The sequence below is a fragment of the Macaca thibetana genome, chromosome 11, assembly GCF_024542745.1.
Source record: "Macaca thibetana thibetana isolate TM-01 chromosome 11, ASM2454274v1, whole genome shotgun sequence".
NCBI lineage: Eukaryota > Metazoa > Chordata > Mammalia > Primates > Cercopithecidae > Macaca > Macaca thibetana.
Genome location: NC_065588.1, coordinates 16016076 through 16029398, shown reverse-complemented (window position 1 = coordinate 16029398; position 13323 = coordinate 16016076).

Below are 13323 nucleotides of genomic sequence, written 5' to 3'. Positions count from 1 at the left end.
AAAAAAAAAGAATTGTAATTTTCTACAGAAGACAGACATGCAAAAGATAATAGAAACACAATCTTGTCAGTGCAATAATAAAAGTCATGTTTGATTTAGGCACACTTAGCAGCACAGTGTAGGGAGTGGTAATTGTGTAGCTGGCAGCAGAGGTGGAAGGGTAACAGAAAGCTTCAAAGAGAAGGTCATGTTTACATTAGATCTTGGCAGAGACACTCTGTATACCAATAAAGAGAGGGAAGTCATTCCATTTAGAAAGAATGTGCGTGCATTTATGTATATATACATACACATTACATGTATGTATGTATGTGATGTGCATGCACTCATATATGTATACATTGTATGTATATATGTGATTTGTGTTTATGTGTGTATGCATGCATGAAGGTGTAGGAGCAGGAAACAATATGATAGATCTTTAAGGAAATTGGAGGGAGATGATAATAGAGAGGAAGACATATCATGGAGAGTTTATTCTATCTGATGACAGAGATTGGACCCTGCTCTGTAAACAATGAAGGATGATGTTTTACATATGGTTGTCACATTATCTTATTTGTATTTTGGGGACAGTCAGTCTGGAAGCAGTTTGAGAGATGGCTTAGAGTGAAACTAGATGTGGTTTGACCTATAAGGAGACCTTTGTAACAACCTAGGGAATAAATGCAAAAAGCCTGAAATATGTTAGTGGTCGTGTAGATGAAAAGGATGGGGCAAGCATGAACATATTTTGAGAAGGAATTGATAGGACTTAGTGACCTAGTAAATATGGGTGAAGAGTAGCAACTCTTAATTAATGATTTTGGAAGAAGGATGATGATTTTAATCTGGGGCTGATGAGTTGGAGATTCCTGTAGGATATACAGACAGTAATGTGGCTTATATGTGTGGAACTCAGTAGAGAAGTTTGGATTAGAGAAAAAAGTCTTGAGAACTATGATCAGGAAATGTAGAATTATAATAGAAGACCAGGAGGAACACTCTGCAGAACACCAACACTCTCCAGGGAGAAGGAGGACAGAGACCATCGGAGACTGTGAAGCCATTGAATAGACAAAATAAAGCTCAGGTGAAAAACCCCAGAGGCCTAGCACCATCAAAACATTCAGTGAGGAAGTAGTCTCCTAATAGCACCAGAAACTCTGAATAACTTATCCTTGGAAGGAAAGACACTAGCAATCCCTACTCATTTTTTTTCTTATTCTTTCATTTTATTGTTTTGACTGTTCAAGCCTAATCTTGCACATTGTTGTTGAACAATAACTGACAAACAATATTAATGATGCTTGTGAAACTAGAGAACATAGAGTTTTCTCACAAATCAAATAAATAAAATGGAATTCCCCTCTTCAACAAATAGAAGAAAATGCCGTAAGATTTGTCATTTACTGTGTCATGAACTCTTTCAATTTCTGTTAAATCTGAGAACATCATCCTCATAAAAACAAAAAATTAATTGAAAACGACCTCACTATGCCTTATATTGAGTTAGTACTATTCTCTCACTACATAATAAAATTTTTCATTTATCATCAGAAGTGATCTGCTGTGTTCCATTTAACGCTACACAGAAAATTTTTCTATTCTTGTTTACTTTTTACTACATTATCAAAATGCAATTTAAGAATATTCAACAGAAAGAGAATTAAAATACTGCCTTTTAAAATAAAAAATGGTCTACCCAATAAAAAATATTTAATCAAAATTTAAAAATATAACAAGGAACATTTCTTACTTTGTTTTTATTATCACAATAAATACAACACCAATATTGTATCCTGGTGACACATTTGTTCTGACTAGTTTTCTGAGTAGAAAAGCATTAGTTATACATGAAACTTGATTCCTGACTCAAGTTTGAATAATCCTGATTCAAGTATAACTTTGGACCTTACAACTCTGCTATATTTTTATTGTGGTTAAGTAAACCACAATAAAACTCTGCCATATTTTTATTGTGATATAAAAATAAATAAAATTTTAAAACTCTGTGATATTTTTCTATTGGTTTTATTTACAAAGCAGGTCATTTTCACAGTTTGACAGTATTATATAATAAAGAAGAAAAATTTTCCATGGGAATGAACCTTGAAAATAAAAAAGAATCCTCTTTCCAGTCTATAGAGATTAAAGATGGTTACATTTAGTTTTCATCCTCTTATCAAAAGAAGGAATTTATGTCCATTTGTTTTAAATTCAGGCAGAGTCTGTGTGACTGCTTGACCATTAGCATATAGCAGGATTGATGCTAAGCTGAAGCTCTGGGCCCAATTCCTAAAATACTGATAGTTTCAACTTCCTATTGGAATTTTTTTTTTCTGGAACCCAACTGCCATGTTGTGAGGAAGTTCAAGCAATCTCCTGGGGAAGTCCACATGGAGAAACGCATGTGGAAAGGAGCCAAGGTACCCATCAGTATCTCTGTCTCCCTCTCTCTCTCTCTCTCTCTCACTCCAACTTGTAAAGATAAAAGAAGAGGACAGCCATCTGTCCAGGAAGAGGGCCTTTACCAAGAACCCAATTGAGCTAGCACCCTGATCTCAGACTTCCAATCTCCAGAATTGTAGAGAAAGAAATGCTTGTTGTTTAGGCCACCTATTCTGTGGTATCTTTGTTAAAGCAGACACAAGCTATGTAAGTGAACTAACTTGCAAGTGGATTCTGTACCAGAAAACTGCCTCAACCGATGCCATGGGAAAACAGAAACTTACCATCCCAACACAGCCATTCCAAAATTCTAAATTTATGAGCAAAATAAATGATAACTATTTTGTTTAAAATGTTATTTTAAGTTGAGGGGTACACATGCAGGTTTTTTAACTAGGTGAGCTTGTGTCATGGGGGTTTGTCATACACATTATTTCATCACCCAGGTGGTAAGCCTAGTAGATATTAATCACTTTTTCCTGATCCTCTCAGTCCTCCCCCCATCCACCCTCCTACAGGTCCTAGCATGTGTGGTTTTCCTGTATGTGCCTAGGTGTTCTCATATTTAGCTGCCACTTATGAGTAAGAACAAGTGATATTTGGTTTTCTGTTCCTACATTAGTTCGCTGAGGATAATGGCCTCCAGTTCCACCCATGTCCCTGCAAAGGACATGATCTCGTTCTTTATTATGGCTGCATAGTATTCCATGGTGCATATGTACCACATTTTCTGCATGTAGTCTATCATTGATGAACATTTAGGTTAAGCCTTTGCTATTGTGAATAGTGTTGTAATGAACATATGCATGAATATATGTTTATAATAAAATGATTTATATTCCTTTGGGTATATACCCAGCAATGGGATTGCTGGGTTCAATGGTATTTCTCTCTTTAGGTCTTCGAGGGATCACCACACTGTTTTCCACAATGGTTGAACTAATTTACACTCCCACCAATAGTGTATAAGCATTCCTTTTTCTCCACAACCTCACCAGTATCTAGAAAACTGTAGTTTTAAGTTAGTAAGCTTTGGGTGGTTTGTTGTAGAATAATAGATGACTGAAATATAATTTCAGAAATATTGCAATAAAGCCAGGCATAGTAGCTTGTGCCTGTAACCATGAGCTACCACACCTAGTGAAGGCAGGAGAATTGCTTGAGCCCAGGAATTTCAGACAAGCCCTGGCACCATAACCCCATCGCTATAAAAAATTTAAGAATTTAGTTGAATGTGGTGGCATGCACCTATAGCCCCAGCTACTGGGGAGGCTAAGGCAAGAGGACTGCTTGAGTCTGGGAGGTTAAAGCTGCAGCAAGCCCTGGTTCACCCTGGTTGCAGCAGGGTGCTCCAGCCTGGGTGACAGAGAGAGACCCTGTCTCAAAGAAAGAGAGAAAAAAGAGAGAATACAAAAATTAGCCGGGCATGGTGGTGGGCACCTGTAATCCCAGTTACTCGGGAGGCTGAGGCAGATAATTGCTTGAACTCGAGAGGCAGAGGTTGCAGTGAGCCAAGATTGTGCCACTAAACTCCAGCCTGGGTGACCGAGTGAGACTCCATCTCAAAAAAAGAAAAAAGGAAAAGAACGAGAGAAAGAAAGAGAGAGAAAGAAAGAAAAAGAAAGAGAGAAAGAGAAAGAAAGAAAAAAAGAAAGAAAAAAGAAAGAAAGAAAAAAGAAAAAAAGACAGATTTTTGCAGTATAAATAAAGAAACCCTTAAATAAAACATTCATATTGCAATTTCAATAGTCACATGATATAAAAACAAGGATTTTCTATTTTCTTAAATGGTTAAAACAATATTCTCACACTACACATAGTATATAAACATACTACTTTAATGTTTGTTCTGAGTGAAGTGGAAAGTTGTATTCCAGCAAAATATGAGAAGTGTAAGAAATTAACACAGTAAATTCAAACAGAGAGTTACTCTGACAGGTACAATATTTTCAAATATGCTAGCCATATTAATTTAATTCCACTAGCCATGAACTTTTCTATGACATTTCAGTAATAATTTCACATGGGTTAGTTTTCATTCACTAGTTCCTAGCTGAAACCAACTGACTCAGCAAAATTTTAGAATCACAGATTGGGCCAAATGACAAAGACATTAAACAAGGCTTCACCTTGGCTGGGCACAGTGGCTCACATCTGTAATCCTAGTACTTTGGGAGGACAAGGCTGATGTATTACTTGAGCTCAGAAGTTCAAGACTAGTCTGGGCAACATGGCAATACCCCATCTCAACAAAAAATTAGCTGGGCATGGTGGCACATGCCTATAGTCCCACCTACTGGGGAGGCTGAGGTGGAAGGATCACCTGAGCCTGGGAGGTCGAGGCTATAGTGAGCTTTGATGGAGACACTGCACTCCAGCCTGGGCAACAGAGTGAAACCCTGTCTCAAAACCAAAAAACAAAACAAAACTAAACAACGAAAAAACAAAAAACTTTACCTTAATCAATCACTATTTCTATCTGTAGAATGCTTATTGTTTCTTGGCCACTAAAATAAGATTAATATACCTTTGTGGGACTAAATTTTGACCATGGCTGACAAATAGAAAATATCTTAATAACTGTATGTAAAGCAATAATTTAGAAGTTCCATTATCAATGCAAACATATTGCTTATTTCCACTGGAGTCTTGGGAGACAGTGAAGAGGCATTGTGTGTGATGGTTACTACGTTATGGCAGTCCTCTTCTCCTTCATCATCTACAGCTCTAGACATGGGTATGTGAACCATGTCTAGCCAAAAAGACCTGGGGAAGTTAGCTGGGGACATTTGGAAAAGATTTCCTCCCATATAACAGAGAGATGCCCTTGAAGAGAGTACCTCCTTTCTTCATGATTTTATTATACATATATATGAAGATGTGTCATACATGATTCTAGAGAAAGTCCCCTAGTCATTCCACAATCACAAAATTGGCAGAGGGGAATAATGGAAAGAACCTGTGTCTTTTATGACATTGTTGAATCACTTCCCTTATTCTTCAACTGCCTGCCTCCAGACTTCTTTTTGAGTGAAATAACTAAATGTTTCACTATTGTTTAACCAAGTTGTAATACAGCCAGAAGCAATTTTAATTGATTCAATAGTGCTATAAACTGCCTGCACAATGCCTGAAAAAATAGCACATGTTCAAATACTTTGGTTATTATTTCTGTAAGTAAAATACAAGGTAAAATATAAAGATTAATATGTCAAAATCGTCATTGATTCTGCTAGCTGCTCGTAATCCTTCCCTACTCTGATTACTCAAAATACTTTGTCCTTTTATGACAATGATCTTACACATTTACATTTCAATCATTTGTGAACATGATTTATATTACCTTATAAATTCTAATCTCTCTTTTGTGCCTTCTATACAGTATGTATTCAATAACTATTTAACTGAATTAATGATTAAGTCATTGTATTTATTTATTTATTTTATCTTTTTATTTTTTGAAATGGAGTCTTGCTCTGTCACCCAGGCTGGAGTGCAGTGGTATGACAGCTCACTGCAGCCTCCACCTCCTGGGTTCAGCGATTCTCCTGCCTCAGCCTCTTGAGTAGCAGGGATTACAGGTGCCCACCACCACTCCTGGCTAATTTTTATATTTTTAGTAGAGACAGGGTTTCAACGTGTTGGCCAGGTTAGTTTCGAACTCCTGACTGCAAGTGATCCGCCCACCTCGGCCTCCCAAGGTGCTAGGATTACAGGAGTAAGCCACCATGCTGAGCCATAAGTCAATGTATTTAAATTGCATTGTTAGCCAGGTGTGGTGGCTCATACCTGTAATCCCAGTGATTTGGGAGACTGAGGCAGGAGGATCACCTGTGGCCAGAAGTTCAAGACCAGCCTAGGAAACTTAGTGAGACCTCGTCTCTAAGAAATAAAAATACTTACCCAGGTGTGGTGGTGCACCTGCAGTCCCACTTACTCAGGAGGCTGAGGTGAGAGAATCTCTTCAGCCTAGGAGTTCGAGGCTGCAGTGACCTATAATTGGACCACTGCACTCCAGCCTGGGTGATAGAGCAAGACCCTGTATCTGGAAAAAAAAAAAACACAACATATATTACAGAAGCGTGCAAAAAGCAGACATCATAATTTCCAAGGACTGTACCCTTGTTTGTGTGTGTGTGTTTTTGTGTGTATGTGTAAAATTTAACAGATTTACATAATAATTAATGAGTTTGCTGGTAATTGTCTTTCTCTTTTCACTTTTAGACCCTACCATTGAATTTAATTCTGTTACTGGCTTCAACATGGAAGTTACATAAGAAAATTTGAAGTCATTGTATATTTCAGCTAGGATTCTTCTTAGGAAATAGAGGTCAGCCTAGTGCAGTGAAGTCTGATTGGAGGTGGACAATGAGGATCCTGCCAAGGTGCTGTCCTTAGCTTCTGTTCAGCCTAATGTAAGTTCATTCCTTTTGATTACAGTCATTTCAATGACTTTTTTTGCCCATAAAATTATGACCAGATAATTCTTACAGACTCTTCTAGCTTTTCAATGTTGGGGAAGAAAGATTGCCTAATAAGCAACTTTTCAATCTCTGAAGCTTAAGTATTATGAAGCAATAAGACCCAAGATTTGATGAAGGAAAAAACCAGAATTTAGTATGGCTGAAGATAGGTGGGGATACAGACCATGGCTGGTAGGCCCTGGATGCTGGAGGGAGTGTCCATTGTAGAAGCTTCTGAGGTTGGTTGGAAGAATAAGTCAAAGGGTTTGGGCACTAAAAGTTAGGTAGTAAGGGGAAAGGGAAGATGTACTGAAAATATGCTCTATTTTAAAGTTTTTCCTGGGACCAGCCATGATAGAGGAAAATGGGAAAGAAAAGTGTTTGTATGATTTATGTTTGTTTTTCATGTTATTCCAAGAGCCTGTCTTTGGAACTAAATAATTTATAACTTTCTACCCATGTAAATTTGTATTAATTATTTCTCTCTTTCCCAGAGTTTCTATTTCTTTAAGAGTAAAATAGGAATAATAATGTCTACTGCACAGAATTCTTGAGATCACATCACATAGCATATAATCTATGCTTAGCACAGTGCCTGGGACATCAAATCCCTGCCAAGCAAGTGTTCGAGTTATTTAATAAATGGTAAATGAGTGTCTGCCAGATTCTCTGCTTTAGGCACTGGTAATACAAAGGTGAACAAGATGTGGGCTGCATTCTACAGTATGAATGAAAAAAAAGTGTGCTTATTAGAAATGACTGACCAAATTTAGAATCTAAAGAAATATTCAAAGCAGATTCTTGGTGTTTAGAAACTTAGGTATAATGTAAAATGAAGACACATACAAAAGGTTGGGAAATATTTATAAAGGAAAGTACATATTGAACTTTAATACACAATAGTTTTGTTCTGTTCTACTTAGAATTTGACTTTCAAACATTTGCATTTCTGGATCATAGTGGAAATGGGAATATGATCTGCTGGAAGACTTTGTGAAGAATGAAAGGGAAAAGCTGAGTATTTGAAAAAGTCAAGGAGTTAAAAATATAAATGGAATGAAAATGTAGAGGTTTTAAATCCAAACAGGGTTAGGATAAAGATCACAAAGTGAAATCGTGAGGTATAGTGAGGCAGAAAAAAGAAATATTGTATTGTTTGGCAGTTGATTATAAAAAACATAAAAATCATCTTTTAAAATTATGTAAACATTAAATGAACAAAAAACAATGACAACAAAACAATGGCTAGAGGTTAACTAGGAAGAAATGGCTGAAGTAGACACTACAGAAGGCTAAAAGTGAGATAATGTAAAATACTTTGCATGCTATACAGGAGTCATGAAAAGGAAGAGGTTTAAATATGTGCTGGGCATGCTCATATCCTACCAGGGTGTCTTTTAAGTTAAGTCAATGAAAAAGCTGAGAAAATGACAGGAGCATAAATGGTCTACCACCAGTAGTTATTTACACTAAGAAGATTGGGAATGTTTTCCTGTTTGCACTATATTCCCTTCCAAGAGCCTATGTGTATACATGTCTGTATGCATATTTTAGAAAGAAGAAGAATCTATATTATACCATTAGTCCAAGGCCATGTCTAAAATGTTTTGGTAATATGGATTAGTTAAGATAAATATTATTGTTTTCATTTATGTCACAGACCTATGTGTTTTCTTAGCAAATCAATTTTTGAGCCAGAGCAGATCAGAAAGGAAGCAGTTGTTTAGAGTTTCAAAACATCTGGAAAGTTATTCTGGCAATAGAGTCAAATCCACTAGCAAAACAGATGTTTTCCACTGTGGCGGGAAAACGCAACTTTCTTATATGTATTGCATATGGTTCAAATCCATTTCAGAAATAACACCCCACCTCTTAAAGGGCCTTGGGACCACAGTGCTCTCATGGATTCTGCCAATATAAGCATGGCCAAGGCCATTTAGGTGTTCGAACGGCAATGTTTTATAATAATCTTTTAATCTTGTGTTTTATGAAACAAAAGAAAAAAGTTTAAAAAGTCTAGGTTGCCTCTCCAAGCCCTCAGGTGAAAAGTTAGAGTTGGATTAAAGCCAATTGGTAACCTTCGGCAGGCCTTCTGGGAGCTAGGAGTGAGGAAGGACGGGAGGTCAGGAGAGAGAACTGCAGCCTGAGAGTTCTGGCTTTTTCTACCAGAAAAAGCAAAGAGAAGCTTCTTCCCACTAAACATTTGGAAAGAGTATCAGAAACTCTAGGAGACAAGACTTGTCAAAAACTCAAAAACTGTTGTGACCGGGAATAGAGGAAATTGATTCATTCAAAAACTCATTTAGGGAAAATGTTTCCTTTTACAGAAGACTTTCACATTCTCACATACAGAAGAATTTTAACTATTAGATGGTATAAAGCACATATTCTAGGTTTTTTTTAGCCCTTGTAAAACTAGAAGTAAATTTTTAATAAAAAGCATTTGCATCGGTCATTTGCCAATTAATTATTTTAAGCTAAAATGTTCCATAGCCTAAAAATTGAAGATTTTCCAATGGAAAATTTTCCTGGTTTAAAAATGAGATTTTCAGCATTCTTGATTAACTAAGAAAAAAAAAATAAGGAGAAATAGAAAAAAGAATGGCTTTTTAATTGTATTAAATGATGTAAAAATATGTTTTACCAAGAGTAAGATGGAGGAAAGTATACTTGATTAAGCTAATTACATGATTTGGAATCATCAGGGTGGTCAATATTTGAAAACATTGCTCAATTATATAGAGAAGTACTTAGATTGTCCCAGATGCTGAGTATTCTAAAATATTTTATAGTTTCAAAAGCCCATCCTGTAAAGATAAAGGGTGCAAATCATTATTTCGAGTTAGAGATATTGAGATTTCTGCTATTATTTCTAGAGAAGGATTTCCTGCTGTCACAAAATGTTTTCGATCTCTTTATAATGAGGTGCCACTCTGGTATAGGCTACAGTACCGACAAGAGACTATTTGTGCTCTGTTCATCTCAGCTTGGTACGTATGCCTGCCAAAATACGGTAACTACTATTATGAATGCTGGGATTTGGATTTACATGTGTCAGGGAAAATGTGAATTAAGTCAATTATTGATATCAGGCACATCTCATTTCCAACTTATTAACATTATAACCTGATCCTCTTAAGATATCATCACCATTTCTGTTTACCCTTATTCTTGTCTGAAGCTAGCTCATCAGGAATTTCAGAGAGAACGCCTTTGAACCTGAAACACTTTAATTATCACCTGGCTCTAGGGAATTGTGAGCTAGAAAGATACCATACTTTAGAGAAAAATATAAAGATCTTTCTATGAAAATTATTTGCATTTGTCTGAGAGATAATGCTATTCATCCATTGTATGGAGGAGTGCCCAGAATAGAAATGAGCAAGGAGCAAAGATTTGCTAAGTGAATAGCTCTCTAATTCCTTTTGAGACATGTCTTCTAAGTGTAATGTTACTTTGTTTGAAGTATAGTGAATTTCCAAAACTGGGTATATACCAGTTTTGGTAGGTGCCAAAACACATCTGAAAGCTGGAAAAAATGAGTTCTATATTTTTTGCAGTCATCTCTCCCCTTCTTATAGCCCTACTAGGGGATAATTGAAAACTGACGTATGGGTAGGAAAAGGAGCAACTGGAGATGGAAAAGTGCAAAAAGTATGAAAAAAATAGGAATACGTATAATTGAAGCAGGTGTGCTGACAAAGGGCTTTGTGCAGTGATGTAGAGATAAAATGAGGCTCTGGGGTAATTTCTGGGATTGACATGCATCCACTGCTATTAGTCTATCTAGCTACTAGTCTGTCCTTCTCTTTTGCTCATAGGAAGAGAAGGAGAAAAGAAAAAGTTTAGCATAAGTGAAAGATACCAGGTTAGGAGAAAGCTGAGGTGTTTCAAGGGATGTTTAGTAGACAGAAAATTGCAGAAAACACCTACGCGAGTGATTACATTAGTTTAAGATGTATTGTGAGAGAAACATGGCTTTTTTATAACTGCCTGCACTTAACTATTTTTTCTTCGTGTGGAAAGAGGGGCAGAGGACAGAAAGGAAAAGGCAATGGAGAAAAAGAATATGAACCCAAGATGACCTTGACTCTTTCTTTCCTAACCTTAGACAGGAAAGCAGAAACATGTCATTAGGCCAAATCTAAAGACAATAAAAACTTTAGATTTCTATTTAGGCCAAGAAATGTGACAGATCACCTTGAGAAAACATTAAAAGCTCATGAATTAAAAGGATATTAGACTAAATAGGTCTTTGGGTTTCTATTTAAATACCTCTTTAAAAGTGTAGTAAATTATTTTTTCCAACCAATTTTATCAAGTAAAATCTTCCATCTGGCTTCACTGAGAAAGAATTTCAAAGTTGTGGAATAGTAGACTCAGAGCTGGAAGGAATCTGTCTTTTTATCCAACCCCCTCGTTTTCCTTGAGCAAATTCTACAGTGTAATATAAACAGAATCTATCGAGCCCACATGCTCCAGACTTGCTCATTAAAAACACAAAACAGCTTCTGTCACTCCGGTGTTCCCTTCCAGCTACTAGTCTATCCTCTCTTCCTAGCTAAGCTCCTTGCAACAGCAGTTTACCTTTGCTCTCTCCACTTCCTCACCTTCCTTTCACCTTCCCAGGCCACAAAGCTGCCACTCCATTGAAATTGCCCACACTTAAATTCCCCCACAAAGCACACTCTTCCATCTGTGCAAATAAATGTTGTCTTTGAAGCAGGACAGTTGGGTTTCAATCTTGCCTCTCTCATTGATTTCCTGTGTCACCTTAGGCAACTTCACCTCTCTGTGCCTCATTTTCTCATCTGTAAAGTGGGGGATAATAATAATCCTTACTTTACAGGGTTGTTGTAAGAATTGACTCAATTAAACTATGTAACCTGGTCAAAACAGTGTCTGGCATGTTAATAAAGTATATTTCGGACTGGGTGTGGTGGCTGACACCTGTAATCCCAGCACTTTGAGAGGCTGAGGCAAGAGGATCTCTTGAGCCCAAGAGTTTGAGCTTGCAGTGAACTGTCATTCTGCCACTGCACTCCAGCCTGGGTGACAGAGGAAGAGCCTGTCTCAAAAAATAAATAAAAAAGGCTGGGCACGGTGGCTTATGCCTATAATCCCAGCACTTTGGGAGGCTGAGGCAGGCAGATCACCTGAGGTCAGGAGTTCGAGACCAGCCTGGCCAACATGGAGAACCCTGTCTCTGTTTATACAAAATATTAGGCAGGCATGGTGGCGCACGCCTGCAATTCCGGCTGCTTGGGAGGCTGAGGCAAGAGAATCGCTTGAACCCAGGAGGTGGAAGTTGCGGTGAGCTGAGATCGTGTCATCGTACCCCAGCCTGGGCAACAAAAGCGAAACTCTGTCTCAAACAAACAAACAACAAACAACAAAACAAAAATAAATAAATAAAATGAAATAAAAAATATTTTGAATACTTAGATATCACTATCTTTCCTGCTACATTGGTAGTTTTACTGTTAACCAGTTCACTCCTTCCAAGGTCCTTTCCATTCCTCCCTCTTTCCTGCTTTACTTGGTTCAGTTTTCCTATGTATTTGAGTCTTTCCTATGGGCCAGGGCAATGGGACTAGTGAGCTAGACAGCACACTGCATGTTTTCATGGGGGCTTCAACCCATAGTTTTCATCTGATCACCCTCGTAGCTGCTGCTTCTCAGTTTTCTGTGGAGGCTCCTTTTCTTCTTTCTGCCTCTTGATTTCTTAAATGGTCCTTACATTTTGTCTTCTTGTTCTAATAGAATACTCTGAAGATGAAGAGATCCATGCTATACCAAATCTGTCTTCTGTCTTGACTATTCTCCTAGGCCTACACTTTACACTACATCTTAGTTGTCTTCACCTGTTAAAAAGGCACTTCAATCCCAAGATCTCCAACACAGAATGGATTCTCTCCCCACTGCAGTCCCCTTGCTTGGTTTTACCCTGTAGCCAATGGCACTACCACCCATCTGGACACCCATATCAGAATCCTCTTTCCCCTTTGACTCCTCCACATCAATCATATGACAGTTTGGCTTGCTTCTCAAATGTGATGTCTCTTCTCCATTCTCATGGTTTTAGTTCAGGCCTTCATTATTTTTCTATTTCTTCATGGTTCAATCTTGGTAGGTTTTATGAGTGCAGGAATTTATTCATTTCTTTTAGGTTTTACAACTTGTTGGCAGATAGTTGCTCATAATTGTCTCTAATTCTTTCCATTTCTGTGGTCTTAGTTGTTATGTTGCCTTGTTTATTTCTGATTTTATTTCTTTGGGTCTTCTCTCTTTTTTCTTTTCTTTTCTTTTTTTTTTTTTTTTTTTTTTTGGAGACTGAGTCTTGCTCTGTTGCCAGGCTGGAGTGCAGTGGCACGATCTTGGCTCCCTGCAACCTCTGCCTCCCGGGTTCAAGCAATTCCCCTGCCTCAGC